Raw genomic sequence first — 484 nt, 5'->3', positions numbered from 1 at the left:
GGAGCACTTCCTTCCCTCAGCCAGGACCCAGGGCTGTACCAGCCTGAGACTCAGAGGGACAGATTTGTGTTTGAGTGAGGCAAGGGTGGTTCTGCCTGACACCCTTCCCGAAAGACCGGTGTTTTACTACACAAAAGGGGGTATGATGGTAGATTGGCCATTCAAGGTCGGCGACTGTGTGTCCCTGTGTGTGAATAAATGTAATCAGGGGTAATCTCCCTTGAGGGAGAAAGATGTGATTCAGGGAGTAAAGGGAGTAGAGGCTGGTCCAGGTTCTGGAAGGCATCGAATGAGCAAAAGCAAGGGTCGGATCTGTTTTGTTCAAGGCTTGTCGTTAAATTCCCAAAACATGGGAGGGGGATGATGCAGAAGTCAGCAAACCCCACGACAGGGTGTCGGGATGCTCGAAATGCTGGATTCGCTGGAGGTGGCTCTCGATCCTACTCTGTGATCCTATGATGTCTGACAACTCCTGTGGGTGTGG

Source organism: Neophocaena asiaeorientalis, unplaced genomic scaffold, assembly GCF_003031525.2.
Source record: "Neophocaena asiaeorientalis asiaeorientalis breed wild unplaced genomic scaffold, Neophocaena_asiaeorientalis_V1.1 scaffold529, whole genome shotgun sequence".
NCBI lineage: Eukaryota > Metazoa > Chordata > Mammalia > Artiodactyla > Phocoenidae > Neophocaena > Neophocaena asiaeorientalis.
Note: the sequence above shows the minus strand (reverse complement) of the source record.